Source organism: Thalia democratica, chromosome 2 (genome assembly GCF_965202585.1).
Source record: "Thalia democratica chromosome 2, ktThaDemo2.hap1.1, whole genome shotgun sequence".
Lineage (NCBI taxonomy): Eukaryota > Metazoa > Chordata > Thaliacea > Salpida > Salpidae > Thalia > Thalia democratica.
The window spans coordinates 76,079,494-76,096,257 of record NC_139166.1 but is presented as its reverse complement, the minus strand read 5'-3'; positions in this window follow the sequence as shown (position 1 = coordinate 76,096,257).

The following is a 16,764-nucleotide window of genomic DNA, read 5'->3' as shown; positions in this document are numbered from 1 at the left end:
GACTTAAACAGTGATAAAATCACTTATACATGTCTTAGACTAATAGTTTACGTCTTAAAGGAAAGCTTATACGTATTGGCATATATTTAAAGACATATTAATTGCTTTTGATGTATTATGACGTCATAATCACCCGTGTGTAAAATTTGTCTGTAAAGTGTAGGGGTAGAGGGAGTACAACACATTTTTTTGGTCATATTGTAAAATTCAAATAAGTACATATATTCGGATGTGTTTTTGCTTAGTTAAAAATAATCTAAGAAAAAAAATTATAATTAAGCAAAAAAAAAGGAGCTACTCAAAAAACTGATTTCAAACCCAAAAATCACATATTTTTCGATTTTTAGACTTAAACAGTAATAAAAACACTTATACATGTCCTAGACTTATAATCTATATCTTTAATGAAAGCTTATAATTACAGGTATAAATTACAGACATTTCAACTGCTTTTCAGCTAGGCAGAAAGACATTACTGATGTAATGTCATTTCAATTGCATGTTGGTGTATGTATATATATATAAAATGCACGTTAAATCACTTTCCTTTATTAAAAATTATGATTATTGAGATGACATTACATTAGTAATATCTTTCTGCCTAGCTGACTCGACACATTTTATATTCTAAATCAAAAAATTAAAAGTAAAACGGCAGAAGAATTTGCTTTTTATACTAGAAAAAAAGTACGATTTTAGAGACAACATTTGCATATTTAGTGTAATAATGACGTCATAATACAGCAAAAGCAGTTGAAATGTCTTTAATTTATGCCTATAACTATAAGCTTTCATTAAAGATATAAATTATTAGTCTAGGACATGTATAAGTAATTTTATTACTGTTTAAGTCGAAAAATCAAAAATATCTAATTTTTTGGGCAGCAATTTTTTTTTTGCAAAATTATATTTTTTTTATTTTAGATTCTTTTTAACTAAGCAAAAACACATCCGAATCATATATATTTACTTGAATTTTACAATAGGACCAAAAAATGTGCTCTACTCCCTACCCCTACATTTTACAGACAAATTTTGCACATTTAGGGTGATTATGGCGTCATAATACATCAAAAGCAGTTAATATGTCTTTAAAGTTATGCCTATAAGTATAAGCTTTTATTTAAGATATAAATTATAAGTCTAGAACATGTATAAGTAATTTCATTACTGTTTAAGTCAAAAAGTTGAAAAGTATGTGATTTTTGGGGTTGAAATTAGTTTTTTGGGCAGCAATTTTTTTTTTGCAAAATCATAATTTTTTTTTTTTATTCTTCTTAATGAAGCAAAAACACATCTAAATCATACTGACTTGAATGAATATTACAATATGACCAAAAAAATGTGCTGTACTCCCTACCCCTAGTTAATAGGACAAATAAACTAAATACTTTATTTGAACAACATATCAGTTTAAATGCTTGTTGCGTTTAATAACAATAATAATAATATGATAACCTTTTTTTTTATTTCATATCTTAATAATTTTATATTCTTATTCTTCTGAGTTAACTAGAAAATATTATTATCATTTCAACTATTACCTTTAACCTATGGTGACCTTTTAACCTCTTTTAAAAAGTTTTCATTCAAGCAAAAATTAACTTTTTTTTAAAGATAATTAAATTATTCAATTGATATTTTCTGTTTCTTTTTTGTAGTTGATTATAAAATATATATGCAGGAGTCATAAATTTAGTTAAGATACTTTAAAAAAGTAGGGTAACAACTTAAATGTATAATTTATGCCTTTCTATGGTTTTAAACAAGGGTAAGCAAAGTGTGGTCTAGAAAACCAAATCTCCGGCCAGTAATGTATTTTTCAGCTATAAACACACTTTTGAAAATAATAAAGGAAGTATTTTTGTGGTAAAGACTAACCATTATGGACTATTTTTTCGTTAATTCTATCACATATTTGGCTAAAAGTAGTATTTTTGTATTGATACTTTGTAAAGATTAAGTACACAGTATAAAACTGCGATCAACTACTTTTGCTAGATTCTTAAATAATAAAGCACTTAGTTTCAAGAATTAAAAAGTTCTCAGCTTGTTGCATTGTAATGTTAGGCTATTTTTCTTAAAAGGCCAAAATAGTCATAAAAACTCTAGGTACCTAAAACATGTCTTCAGTTTTAAGTTTTTGAAATTTTAAGCGAGTGTGTGGGCAAAGTTAAGTTTGAGTTTTCTCTGCAAGAAAGAATTCTTAGTAAATAAAGCAACTGTTAGTCCTTATTTATTTTCTGCTTACATTTCATCATTAATTTATTATTTGCAACCTCATAATTATTTTGTTTGATAATAAATTTAGTAGTTTTATAGTTGTATATATCTTATTAGAGATTTTCAGTACTATTTTAGTGATAATAAAGGTTTAAGTTTTCTTTATTTATAAAAGTTGGGCCATTTAGTAATTTAATAGTTGTGTATAATCTATTATTGATTTTTAGTAATATTTAGTGATATTAAAGTTTCGGTAGTTATTAATTTAATATTAAGTTTTATTTAAAATATTGATATTTATACTTCTGTTGTTATTGATATTCTTATATTCATATTCGTCACATATTGATATTCATATTTGATATATTATTGATATTTGTATATATTATATATTGTTTATATATACTTTTACTGGATATGAGTAAGAGACACTGTACACGTAGTCAAGAGAAGGGTACTGGCCAGAGCCATGCAACTATTAGAAGTGACTCTGAGGCAGTACCTGTTCCGCCGGTGCTACCAGGCCCTCCGAGCGGACAGCATAACCGTTTTCTAGTTTAAATTTAAAAACCTAAGCACTAAATTAAATTATTTGTTTAAGTGCAAACAAGTAGCAGATGTACATTATAGGGTGCATCTGTTGCCCCGACCTTGGAATTTTGCTTAGTAACATTTTCTGACGTTGGGAAATCACATAAATAGACAGCACAAAAAAAATAGCTTCCTAGCTTTAAGCCTGCTGAAGCAAATTACTTTTGAGAATTTTGCTTCACATCGGTATATTCTAAAAGGGCAAATAAACTATTTCACTAAAAATTTATTTTCTTCTACGTTTTTTGAGATAATTACCTGAAACGGTTAGGAAATGTTCTTTGCCATATTTAGAAAATCTTTTATAAACAAAATTTTAAAAAAATTAAAATTTTATGCAAAAATAACGAAAAAATCAAAAGTAATTTGCTTCAGCAGGCTTTAAGCTAGGAAGCTATTTTTTTTGTGCTGTCTATTTATGTGATTTCCCAACGTCGAAAAGTTTTACTGAGCGAAATTCCAGAACTTTCGTTTTTGAGGTGCACCCTTGTACAAATACTGAATGACTAAACTAAATCATTCAAAAAGACTATTATTTCTTGTCATGAGTTTCAAGGTGCCGGTTAAAATTATGTTTCGTGTTGCTTTTATACTCACAATAACTACAAGAAACTTTTGATTCATGATGAAGCACTGTGTGGTGATTTAATCTTTTTTTTTTGTTTTTAAAAACCTTCCTTCTGTCAAATAGAACATTTAAAAGGTTTGACTTAACTGTGAGTTGCTTGATGTTAAATTAATTTACATTTTTGAGCAAATTTTCTTTCACAAATATAATAAGCGAAAGGTTTCACAAGGGAAGTTCTGATGACTACATATACAAGTGTCTAGAAGACGGATCGTACAACAACACAAATGTTCCTATTTGCATCACAAGTAGTAAAATTAATTATTTTAAATTATAATAATTTCTAAGTGCTAAGCTAATTTATAAGAAAAGTTTGTCGTTTTTAACAATACCTGGTATACTTTAACATTGAATTTTAGTTGTCTACAGTTGGTTTGAGTAAACGATAAAGTATATGTCTTGTAAAACAAAATAACAAACCGATAGATTGCAACAGTCCACCCGAAGGTGATTCAGTCTACTGGAAGGTATCATTCAGCCACATAGATGGTGAAATGTGGACTGGAACTCAAGTAGTTTACGCTTGCAGCAATTCTTCGTTCACTCCCAAATGGAACGAGCCTGAAAAACTGACTTGCGGCAGAAACGGACTTTGAGACTAATGAAACACTGTGGTGATTTAAACTTTTTTTTGTTTTGAAAAACCTTCCTTCTGTACAAATAGAACATTTAAAAAGTTTGACTTCACTGTGAGTTGCTTGATGTTAAATTAAATTACATTTTTGAGCAAATTTTCTTTCATAAATATGAAAAGCAAAAGGTTTTTCTCCAGTATGTTATCTATAATGGATTTTAAGATTTGATTTACAAGAAAAAAATCTCAAGGCAAACATCACAGTCAAGTACTTTTCCTGCAAATTTTTTAAACTGTTATCGATTTAAACTTTAAACATATTTATGAGCGTATATATCTAATTTTATTTTATCAACAAAAGAATACTAAACAAAGGTTAATAGACATTGCGGTATATTTATTTCTATAAAGTCATATAAGTGATTTGATACAAATAAATATTTGTTTTCAAAATCTATTAAGTTATTTTCTTTATTACAGTTTAATTTTTGTTTTTTTTACATGTTATACTATAAGTAGAGATATATGTATTATGTTTATCTTCACATTAAAAAATTATGTTATAAATTTTTTATATGAAAACCTAAACATTATTAATTTAAGGCTTTAATAAGGAATAAGGGTAGTTTCATTTATAATGTTAGATTATTTTTATATTAGTATCCAAGCTACCAGTAATGTTTGCCTTTTTTTAAATACAATGACAATTTTTTGACATAAGCGATCAAAGTTGGAGAGTAATAGTTATTTATGAAAGGTTCAAGCAAACAAAAAAAAAGCAATCATTTCATTAAAATTCGATATTCTACATTTTCTCAGCAATAGTTTTGAATCTTTCTCAGTCTGGCAATAATAACCAGCTTATAAAAAAAAATATAACTAAATATTTTTATTTCAAAACAACCTTTTTTTTTTACTTTTTGTCATTGTTTGTTGGTTTTTTAAACAACTGCTTCCAACAATTGTTCTAAATATTGCAAGGAACACTTCTTGAATATTTGAGGTGAACTTCTTTAAAAACTAGGAGATAAAGTTTTGGTGAATATTTCAAAATTCTGAAAAGATTTGTCATGAAAAGTTTCTTATCTATGCGTTTGTATCATAAACTTTTTACAAAACTGACTATTTCTCAAAAGTTAATTGAATTTTTAGATTCTAAAAAACATCCTCTAGTATGAACTTAATCTTACAAATAAGAGACAATATTTATTTTTTTCATTAATTAAAAATTGTGTTTAATTAAATATTTCGATTTACTTTATATTTAAGGTTTCATAAAAAGCTTATTTACACTTACTTTTATATTGAAAAACTGAAAATAAGTATTTATTTATAACAGTTGTGTTAATCTTTTCAAATATTGATAGCTTTAATGTTGAAAAAATTAACAAAATAACTAACTAGTTTAATTTGTACTAAAGTAAGAAAAAGTAAACAAAATTATATTATATTTTAACTACACATTTTTAATTGTAAGTAGAAGTTTTAAATGTACAGCAACTGATTATAAATTATATAGCTAAAGTATTAGAATAAAGTTTTATAAAAACTTATCGATTGATTTAGAAGAGCTACCAACTTGGTCACTAAGAATTTGCATTTTTCCTTGTTTTTTTTTTTTGATTTTGCACAATCTAGAAAATGAATTGAAACTTTAATTGATTAGTTGTAAAATAAAGGTGTCAAACATAAACCTTACATTCACTTGAACTATCTGTAAGAGTTTTTTCAGTTACTTGAGTTTTTTTTAAGACCATTGATTCTTTTTTAAACTTAATAAATTTGATATTTTTCTTAGTAGAACAAGTATTGACATTTTTATTAGAAAAAAAATTAAAGAAAATGAGAAACAAAAACTTAATGCCTTAATTTATTTATAAAACGCTTTTAATAACTTAAATATTCTACTTTATTTTTAACTAACTATTTTGGGAAGTAACAGGTTTATTACTAAATTGTTCAACATCAGTAGAAAAAAATTCAACTTGATCTGACTTATCTTGGTTATTGTCTTCTTTTCTATTAAGTATGTTCAAATTTAACATAACTTGATATTAAAATGTTGTAAATATTAGTAAAAATAATTAAATTGTTTTACACAAGCAAGAGCTAAAACACTAAATTTAGTGTTACTTGTTACAAAAAATAACACAAAATTTTAATTTTCTATGTCAAAATAGTCTACTTGCCTTTTAGTTTTGTAGATATTAATAGGGTTGCCCAAAGCTTTTGAGAAATTTCTTCCAAGTTATCAAAAGTACCAGTTTTTCAGTCTATTTTAAGTAAAAATTTAAGTTTAAGGTAAAAAACTGTCTTAAATAGTAAAACAACTTTAAGTGTGTTTTTAATAAAAATATTTAATGATAACAATAAAAACCTATGTGACAGATTTTTTGTGTCAAGTTGAACTTTCATTACTTTACATGTAAAAATTGTTTAAAATTCCAGTTTATGTTTTCAAAATTTCTCAAATTCCAATTTATTTTAGCCTAAATTGTCAAAATTCAGGTTAATCAGGATTCCAGGTTTTTTTAGCAACCCTGTATTAATTTTTTTTTCAATGAAATACACTTAAAAGTACTATAAATTCTGATGAGCGATACGACTTTTATAATTTTTACATATACTAAAAATCTTTTCAGTAAGTATTTGAAGTTTAATTGTTTAATTAAATGGTAAAATTCTAATATAGATTTAATTTTTATTTACTTACTAAATTCTTTTATTTCCGTTTCAAAACTATTGACTTTGTTGGATAACTTCCTATTTGAAATTATTAGTTGTTTCTTTTCGATTTGTAGCTTTTCTACTTGAGTTTGAAAGTAAGTATTTTTAGCTTGTAAGTTGTCAACTAATACTTTCAATTTCACCAGAAGTAAATTAGCTTGGTTTAAAACATCTGAAATTTAGTTGAATAAAAACAATATTAAATAGGGGTAGGGAACACAGCACTTTTTTTTAACATATTGTAAAATTCATATTAGTCCATATGATTTTGATGTGTTTTTGCTTTAATAAGAAGAATCTAAAAAGAAAAAATTGCAAAAAAAAAAGTATGCCACCCAATATACTAATTTCAACCCCAAAATTCACATACTTTTTGATTTTTTGACTTAAAAAGTAATAAGATCACTTATACATATCTTAGACTTATAATTTATATCTTAAATGAAAGCTTATTGATGTACTGTGACATCATAATCACATTAAATATGCAAATTTTGACTGCAAAATGGTGCTTTTTGAAAAATTAAAAAGCATAGCTTGTTGGTGGTTTCAATAAAAAACTTTTATTGTAAAACAAAACTTTTTAGGTATAATTACTTACCTTTAAAAATTTAGGTGACGTGGTATGTACATTAGCGGGATATTTGATGTCATAGTTCATTTAGCTTAAAGTATTTAAAATCCCTTAAATAACTACCAATTAGCATTAAAAAAATTAACAAAATATTTAAAAGTTATGATTTATTATAGGCAAGATAATGTTGTATGGCATTGAACATTAAGTTAATGATGGGAAAATAAAGACTTTTACAAAAAAATAAAGTGCATTGCAAAATAAAACAAACATTGTACTGCATCATTTAGTATTAAGACTTAACATTATTGCAAAAAGACTAACACTTTAATAGGTTTTATTATAAAAAAGCTGCCACATAATTGATAAAATCTAATGGACTATCTGTTTGAAATAATTAGGTAAACATAAAACTCTTGAAGATTTAAAATAGCTAATATTTTACTTGCTGTATAAGACATCTCTTTCATTAAAAAATCTGTTTGGATATGATTTCTCGGTGAAAAAGTAATAGATATTTCATTAGAAACATTCCTTTCCTCTTCAATTTTACAATAAAGAATATAATCTATATGCAAGTTCAACAAATCACGTTTAGGTGGGTGTTTCCACTCAAATATTTTTCATCTTGAACTTTCATGAGGTGGGCCATCTTGTAAGTCCCATCATCATTTTTATGTTCATAAGTAGCATGTGTTTGATGATTCTTCACTAATTAATGTTGAATAATAATGCCCTTCCAAAATAAATTACTATTTATATTTTTCTATCTGTATATTAAGGGAAGAAGCCCCTACAATTAATACTGCATCAGCGTTTGTTTGTAATGAACACAGAGACTGAAAGCACTCATCATCTTCTGCAACAAAAGTATATAAATCTAGGAATCTTTCCTTGTGGGTATTACCATTTACTTAAAAACTTCTGGTTTATATAACACTTCAGAATTGTGTGACTCTATAAAGTAATTTAACTCAGTGCAATCAATAACTTCATTTTGATCAGGATGGGATTTTAAAATAGTATGCAGCTCTTCCACGCTCACTACAGGCCCACCCCAGCTTTTTCAGTTTGTGACGCTTCTGCACATATTGATGCCTTTTCTTCCCCATTTAATTTTTTCTTTTACCTGTTTAAGCTTTAAAACTTATTGTTTTGCTACCCACCTTTGCTCCATCTCATTCAGAAATTTTACAACTTCATCAATTTTTCTTGCATGTTTAGAAAACATGGACCACCTCATGAAAGTTCAAGATGGAAAAAATTTGAGTGGAAACACCCACCTAAACGTGATTTGTTGAACTTGCATATAGATTATATTCTTTATTGTAAAATTGAAGGGGAAAGGAATGTTTCTAATGAAATATCTATTACTTTTAAATGAGAAACCATATCCAAACAGATTTTTTAATAGAAGATATGTCTTATACAGAAAGTTAAGGGCATGGGGGGTAACACTATTTTTTGGTCTTATTTTATATAGTTTTTACTAAGCTACAAGATATTTTTTACAGATTTTAAAAATTCAAAATAATTTTGAGATATAACTGGTTAAAGTTAGAGTCCACAATAGGATCCTAATGGGAGGCGCAAACTAAAACGGTAAATAACTAGAAACCACTAAAAATTTATCTCCTTCTACGTTTTTTGAGATAACTACCTCAAATTTTTAGGAAATGTTCCTTGCAATATTTTAAAAATTCTGTCAAAACAGAATTCAAAAATATTAAAAAGTTAAAATTTAATAACAAAAAAACTAAAAAAAAAAACAGTATTTTTTGTTTATTTATAATAAAAAAAATTATTTTTTTAATTTTTTAAAAATTACTTTTGACAGAATTTTCTAAATATATCAAGGAACATTTCCTGAAAATTTGAGGTAGTTATCTCAAAAAACGTAGGAGAAGATAAATTTTTAGTGAAATAGTCTATTTTTGCCATTTTAGTTTGCGCCTCCCATAAGGAACCTATTGTTGCCTCCAACTTAGACCGGCTATATCTCAAAATTTATTTTGATTTTTTTAAATCTGTAAAAGAATCTTGTAGCTTAGTAAAAACTATAGAAAATAAGATCAAAAACCAAAAAAGGGTGTTTATCCTATGCCCATGATAGCTATTTAAAATCTTTAAGAGTATTATGTTTACCTAATTATTTCAAACAGATAGTCCATTAGATTTTATCAATTATGTGGCAGCTTTTTTATAAAAAAACCTATTAAAGTGTTAGTCATTTTGCAATAATGTTAAGTCTTAATACTAATTGATGCAGTACAATGTTTGTTTTATTTTGCAATGTTCTTTATTTTTTTGTAAAAGTCTTTATTTTCCCATCATTAACTTTATGTTCAATGCCATACAACATTATCTTGCCTTTAATAAATCATAACTTTTAGATATTTTGTTAATTTTTTTTAATGCTCATTGGTAGTTATTTAGAGTTTTTTTAAATACTTTAAGCTAAATGTACTATGACATCAAATATCCCGCTAATGTACATACCAAGTCACCTAAATTTCTAAAGGTAAGTAATTATACCTAAAAAGTTTTGTTTTACAATAAAAGTTTTTTATTGAAATCACTAACAAGCTATGCTTTTTAATTTTCCAAAAATCACTATTTTACAGACAAAATTTGCATATTCAATGTGATTATGACGTCATAATACATCAAAAGCAGTTAATATGTCTTTAAATCTATGTCAATAAGTATAAGCTTTTATTTAACATATAAATTGTAAGTCTAGGACATGTATAAGTGATTTTATTACTGTTTAAGTCAAAAAATCAAAAAATACGTGACTTTTGGAGTTGAAATTAGTTTTTTGGGCGGCATCCTATTTTTTGCAATGTTTTTTTTTAGATTCCTTTAATGAAGAAAAAACACATCCAATTCATATGGACTTATAAGTCCAGCAAACATCACCCAAGTACTCCCTATCCCTATATTAAAACAACGATAGACACTTTTTTTAAGGGACTTTAAAAAATATTTATGTTTATAAATTGTTTTGACCAGTATTTATTTAGGCCATCATCAACAAAGATGAGATGTTTATCAGCCATCAATAATAAATAACGAGCTTCACCACACGACCAACAACAACAGCATCCAAAACAATTTACAACTGATTTTGCCCTTATTAAGACTTATCTGACAGACATAGTCCCGAGAAACCGCTGTTGAGATCTAACTTAGAAGGCTAAAGTACATGAGTATAAGTAGGTCATGTATACTTCAACCCGCTTGGTTGTTGTTTAATGCTGTTATCTATACAAAATAAAAATATTCAAATGTAACTAAAACTATAAAAACATTTATAAAACAATACAACAATTAAAATTAAATACTATACTAAACAGTTGTTGAGAAAAAAAAAAGTCTAACGCTAACAATAAACTTACTATCATCTACAAATAAGTTTTCAATTTTTTATTGGTTATTTTAACTTTTAACACTATAGCTGCAAAAAAACTATACTGAACTTTGTAAAAGTTAGTATTTTTAGTTTGCTTTGCAGTACAATGACTTACAGTATACTAGTAGTATTAATTTTGAACTTTATATCATATATAATTTTTTTTATATTTTTGAACACAATAAATTTTTTTGTATTGTGTTAAAAATTACTAGTTTAATAACTTATATAAAATTTTGGAAAAGAGATTTAAATAAATTAAAAATCTATTAGAGAGAGTACTAAATTTATTTGAAAATGAGCAGTGTCAATGTTAACTGTAAATTGAAACAAAGTAGTTTAAAAAAAAACACTATTTGACACATGGTTGTCATCTTAGAAGTTAAAATAGTTTGAGTTTACATTAAATTTGTTTACGAACAAAAAAAATTAATGATGACAAAAAGTTTTAATTATATGATAGATTTTTTGGATCAAATGTTTACTATTTTACATGTAAAAATCGTTTAAAACTACAGGTTTTTTTTTAATTTCTTTAATGACCAGTCTTTTCCAGATTTTATAGCCTAAATTTTCAAGCTCAAAGTTTTTACAGGATTCCAGGTTTTGTGGCTACCCTGTAATGTAAGAAACGGTATATGATAGAAAAAAATGGAATAGAATATTTAAAATAGAACACAAAACTCTACTTACAGACAACTGAAAACTAATTGCTTAAAAGTCAAGAAGAATATAGTTCTAACACCAAAAGGCTAAAATTATTTGACTAATTTGTTTTTATACACTACAATTTTTGAAAGTAAAAACTTAAACAAATCAATAAAAAAATTCTATAACCTGGAAATATTTAGCAGCAAACAATGATGTAGTGGAAACCAAATCTTCACCAAACAAAAGTTTTCTTTGAACAAAGCACTATAACTATCATTATGGTAATTGGGGTAGCTTCAGATTTCGGTTGGCTTGGCATTTAGCCAACAGATCCTTCGCTCTACTGAGCACAAAAGATAGCTTTTTTAATGTAGTAAAATCATTCAACCGTATAAATTGATGCTAACAGCTAAATAGTAAAACACAACATAAAAAAAAATAGGAGTGGAACAATAAAATCTTATAATATTTGAAGTTATAAACAGTAGTAATGGTGACACAGTTAACAGCACATAGATAAATCTAATTTATGTTAGCCTAATCTAAGAATGTGATAATAGTGTGAATATTATAGTATTTTAAGTCCATTTGTATAGTTGAATTTCTCATTATTTATAAAAGATATTTAGTTAATATATATCTTAGTTTGTATATAGTTAATAAATTTAGTTAATACATAACATTTAAAAGCTTAAGGTATATACCATAAAAGTTTTTTATTGCAAAAAACTTTAGCTATTGATAGTGATTAGTTAGATAGTTTTGTATGAACTCTGTTCTGCCAAAGTTTCAAGTTTTTGTATTTATTCCAACAGACTTATGGGAATCACTTAGGTTTTCATTTAATATCTAGTGTTAAATTTTCTTTACATAATTGATTGACCTCCCTATAATAGCCTTAGTAACGTTAATATGTGAAATCATTTTAAGTATATTGCTTTAAAAAAGATAGAGGATATCTATTTTTAGTGAATTTAAATTTTAGTAAGGTAATTTCAATTAGCCCTGTTTTATATCAGCAGAGCTAATTTGATTTCTTTACTGACTTTTTAAAAAAACAAATTTTGAACAAACAAAAATTTAGAGTCTGAAGGTGTGGACAGATCACCAATTATTGATGAAAATATGCCGGGTTTTGAACACACTCAGGTAAGAACATTATGATTCAGAGCCTTGTGCCTCAACCGCTCGGACATCGGGACTTGCTAAATACCTCATATTTAGCTTTTTTAAATTTTACAACTTAAATATGTTTCACAAATTTCTTCACTGCAATTATATTCTTAGATGTGAGTTCAAGAAATATATGCTAAAATAGTTAACTATATGTCTATTTAGCTAATATAACAAAAAATAAAAAAATAAAAATAACTCATAAAACAAACATATGATACAAACTTATTTATTTTTTAGATAATGTGTTTACAACAACATTAAAGTCGTTTTAAATGTTTTTTTGTTGTTATTTAAGCCTAAAAGTTCGTTTATTGTAAATTTTTTTATTAAACATGCTACATTTACATTTTTTAACTAGTTTTCTAACTTTTGTGATAAAAACCTCTACTTAGGACGTTTTAAAAGTCTTTTTGTATTTATTTTTACGAAAAAGTTTATACTTTGTAAGATTATCTTTTTTATAACTGCTTACCAAACCATTTTATATTGTTTTATGTCATCGAAAAATTATATTACCTAAACAAACTGTAAGTAACTAAGTTTAACTGCTGAACGGATTATAAAGCTATCTGAATTCTAATATATGTTGTCAATAAGGATTGTAGGTAGATATTTTTATGAAAAGTTATTTTCTTTGTTAAGTCAGTAATTGTTTTGTTTCATAAAACTTTGTTTACATAAACGTTTTAATTGTGTTTTTGTTTCTGTTAAAAAGTTTATTTATTGTAAGGTTATATAATAAACCTGCTTAAACTAAATTTATTATCATTTTTTGTAGTTTTTATGCTAAAAACCTCTACATAAGAAGTTTTATAAGCGTTTTTATGTTTTTTGTTACTAAAAAGTAAATTTATTTGTTTTTTTATCAAAACTGTTATCTTTAGGTTAAAATTGTCTGTCTAATTTATGTACTAAAATAATTTTTAGAATTTTGGATGCTATAACTTTGTTTTCGTGTCTATTAAACCTTAAAATTACATTTATTCTCATATTCTCTACTTAAATTGCCTATAAAGCCATGCCACGACCAAGTACTAATGTTAAATATTTACAAAAGGGTTCTACTAAGGACGGTTAAACGGTTTTTTAGGTTTATTGTAAGTGAAAGACTAATTATTGAAAAATTTTATTGAAACTTTTAAAATTATTACTTATAACAACTAAAAATGAGTTCTAGTTATTACATTTAAAAATATATTTTGTTTTTATTTTAAACATAATTTTATTTTTTATTTAAAATTGATTTAACTCCAACCTTTTATTCTAAAAACTTGTTGTATTACGTTTCAACAGTTTCTTTTTTGTTTTAAGAGAAAAAGTATATTCGTTTACCAGTTTCAATCATTTTTATATCTTAAAGTCTGTTATTTTTTTTCAAATACAATTTATTATTGTACTTTAAATGGGGTAAATGCTACTTTTTATTAGTTTATATTTAAAATAAAAACATTTAATAAACTAAAAAATGTTAAAAATATCCCTTTGCGTAATTAAATTAACTTTTAAAAAAATAAAACTTTAATTTATACTTCTATTAAAAATATTTTAAAATCGTGTAATTTTATTTCACATTAAATGTACAAAAATTATAAAAATTTTTGTATAAAACTTTTAAATCACTATAATAAGTTTTATTAAACAATAATTATTTCATCTTAATATTTAATTTATATATAAAATAATTTTGAATAGGTAAGGTTTATTTTTACATGTAATTTTCAATAAAATAATTTTTTTTAGATATTTTAACCTTAAAAACAACATAACTAATTTGTACAAACAGCGAAAGTTAGATGAAGTATAGTGTAAGAATACAGTAAAAAACACTTGAAAATATGCCTGTTTAAAACAAATATTTAAATTAAATTTTTGCAACTCGCATTGGTTTCATCCCTATTTTAGCTATTTACGATAATGAACTTTCATATTAGATAACAGTAAGATTTTTTTAAACGTTGAACACTCTCTTGAAAAAAGCTATCTTTTGTGCACAGTAGAGCGAAGGATCTGTTGGCTAAACGCGAAACCACCCTCAGATTTCCACTACTGTTTTTGAGTGGCTTGAAAATTTTTTGAATATTTGCTGAGTCAGCAAAATATCTTTAAATCTTATCTTTTTTTAATATTTATACCCTTATCCCTAACCCACCTTACCAAAACATAAAAAAATGAATCAATAAACAAAATATATTTTTGAAACAAATGTAAATAAAAAAAATGCTGAATCAGCAAATATGCAAATTATTTGCATGATTTTCAAGCTACTCAATAAAAGTAGTGGAGATCTGAAGCCACCCTGCTAATTGCTAAAACAACAAGTTATTTCCCTAAAAAATCATTTTAACTTTTTAAGTAAAAATAACAAAAAATAAATTAAATAAAGTTTTTTCTACTTCTGATTACACAATTTTAATTCATTTATAGTTTAAATTATTTGATATAATAAAAAAACAAAATTTATAATTATTAAAAACAAAAATATAAAAAAAACAAATTAAAACATAGTAGCTGCTCCCAACTATATTAAACTAAGTTAAATTAGTATTTACTTTGATTTGAACCGTTAAGCCGAAATATACGCTTAGTATTTTTACTAAGACTTAAAAAATGTTTTCAAATCTCTACCTTTTACATTTTCTTTATGTCTGCATTACATGGATACCATAAAAATAAATCCTTTATTAGGTCCATACTTTTTTGTTTTTCGAGTATTTTTTTGCAATAACTTTAAAATCGTTTTAATTGTACTTTTGTTTTGTTATTCGCTAAAATATTCATTTATTGTCAGTTTTTATAGTAAACCTGCTCAAATAACATTTAAACTACTTTTTGTTTTAAAGTTACTTTAAGAACTAAAGAAAATTTTAAAAAATCCAATTGTTTAATGTAAGTTAAATTATAGTACTTTAAAAATGTGGTTTTCCAGCTGATCAAAACTTGTGCGCCCTAAATTGCAAAATTTATAAACGGTGCACCCCTAGACTTAAGTAAGTGCGCCAGTAGTGGCTAAAAACATGTAAACACCTTTAATTGTTTTTTTAGTCCTTAACGGAAATATGTGTGATTTAATTTGTTTAAAACTATTATATTTAAAATTAATATACTCTATAAATTCAACTGAGAATATATAAACAAACTAACGACCTTATGTCAATTTAAGTAAATTTTTTGTTTAATTTAGCATATTTTAACAACAGTATTTTACTTTTACCTCATAAGATCTTACACACTTGTTAAACAAAATTGCCACAACCCCTATCAAAAATAAGTTTACAAATAAGTATACGATCTTAAGAATAAATGTTTAGTTAAGTAAACTTAATAAAATTTCATTCAGTGATTACTATCTTTGTTATATAAAAAAATCACACAAAAAAAAAGATAAGAACACAAAAAGAATATTCAAGTCAAGACAGTTAAAAAGGCAGCATCCCTTTGTAATTCTGGATAGTGGCTGAAATCTTTCTGTGTGCTTGTTGCTGGTATTTCATTTGTTTGGTTTTGTGAGAATTGTTGCTGATTTAAGAATAAGAAAAATTAAACTAATAAAGCCTGAATAGTTTAAAATTTTTACGATTCAAAAATATTCAATGAATAGTTTGAGTATTACTAAAAACTAATTATTCTTCATTGAAAAGCCTTTTTTATAAAACTATAAATATAAATATAGTATTCAACTTTTGAGTTAATGAAAAACTAAACTTATTAAGTTGAATTTTTTTGTTATTTGCAAATTGAACAAAAAAAAAATTATCAGATGAAATAAGTAAATTAACAAGTAATTTCATTCAATCTTCAAAGTTGAAAATAATGTCAAGATTTTGTAGATTAGCTTATTTTTTATTCTATAAATATTTTTTTGATAATATCATTTAATCATATATAAAACCTTTTTTTTATAAAATATAAATGCTATAAACAAAACTCAAATTTTAGAAATATACTTCAAAAATTGTTCTACATAAATATAAAAAAAAAACTTAAACTATTATCAAATTAAGATAGAAAAAAAACATTATAAAATTTATATCCACTAACTATGAAAAGAAACCATTAAAATCATGATAACATATTGTATGAAAGAATTTTTTTTTTGTATTTATAAGTTCATGTAAAAAATACTGTGTACTTTTTTTGTTTATATTTAATTTTCCTAGCAGCAAAAAAGTTTTGATTCAAGTTTTGTTAGAAGTATCTTTCTAGTT